General features: G+C 42.5%; 1 non-coding gene across 1 annotated transcript; it reads left to right on the top strand.

Annotated features, from left to right (window-relative positions):
• The first annotated feature begins 319 nt into the window (after positions 1-319).
• On the top strand, positions 320-423 carry LOC148563808 (small nucleolar RNA R71). Its single transcript, XR_015885132.1, has one exon. It is a non-coding gene; the product is annotated as a small nucleolar RNA R71 (small nucleolar RNA).
• Positions 424-1,221: the final 798 nt, after the last annotated feature.

Here is a 1,221-nt window from a genome sequence, read left to right on the forward strand (position 1 = left end):
TTCTTGTGTTGTTGACGAAGTGGAGATTGCTGCTACTTGGTTCCTCTCCATCTTCTTGGTGAGGTCAGCCAGCTGCTGGGTAATGAGCTTGTTTTGCGCCAACAGAGCATCTACATTGTTTAGCTCCATCACTCCTCTTGTGTTCCCTCTTTCGGAAGCATAGAAGTAGTCGTTTTCTGCTACTGTTTCAATAACATCTATGGCTTCCTCAATGGTCTTTTTCTTGTTCAAGGATCATCCAGATGAATGGTCTACGGCCTTCTTTGACTCATAAGAGAGCCCTTCATAAAAAATGTGCAGCTGCACCCATTCATTGAACATGTCAGGTGGACACCTCCTTGTTAAGTCCTTGAACCTCTCCCATGCTTCATATAGAGTCTCACCATCTTGTTGCCTGAAAGTTTGAACCTCAGCTCTCAGCCTATTGATTCGTTGAGGAGGGTAGAATCTTGCTAAGAATTTGTTCACCACATCTTCCCAAGTTGTCAAGCTCTCCCTTGGGAAGGATTCCAGCCACTTGGCTGCCTTGTCCCTGAGTGAGAAGGGAAATAAGAGCAGTCTATAGGCGTCAGGATGAACACCATTAGACTTCACTGTGTCACATATTCTCAAGAAGGTGGTTAAATGTTGATTGGGGTCTTCTTGAACACTTCCTCCAAACGAACAGTTGTTCTGAACAAGGGTGATGAGTTGTGGTTTAAGTTCAAAGTTGTTGGCATGGATTGTTGGCTTTTGGATGCTACTTCCACAATTGCCTGGGTTTGGATTGATGTAAGAGCCCAAAACTCTTCTATCCTCCCCAGCATGATTTGCTCCACTTCCTCTGCCATGGTTGTGAGTCTCTTCTTCATGATGATTTTCCATATTTTCTTTCATGTTAGGTTCAAAGTATTCCTCAAAGTGTTCCTCCTCTTCTTCAGCACCAACTACACGCTTTTCTTTTGCCTCCCTCCTTAGTCTAAGGAAGGTTCTCTCAGGTTCAGAATCAAAGGAAGTTGAAGCCCCGCTTCTTCTCCCTATCATACAACCAACAAGTGCAAGCAAAGAAAATAGGTGCAGACAGTATTTGTGTCAGAGTTATTGTTAGTTGTGGGTGATGCAATATATCAAACAGTTAGTGGATTAGCAAACAGAATTGAAAATAACAAAGAAAAATAAACGGGTAGAGGGAGAAGGGAAGAAGTTTAACTAAAACAAAAAGTAAATCACTCAAACAGAAAA

Source organism: Arachis ipaensis, chromosome B5, assembly GCF_059453495.1.
Source record: "Arachis ipaensis isolate K30076 ecotype BB chromosome B5, ASM5945349v1, whole genome shotgun sequence".
Lineage (NCBI taxonomy): Eukaryota > Viridiplantae > Streptophyta > Magnoliopsida > Fabales > Fabaceae > Arachis > Arachis ipaensis.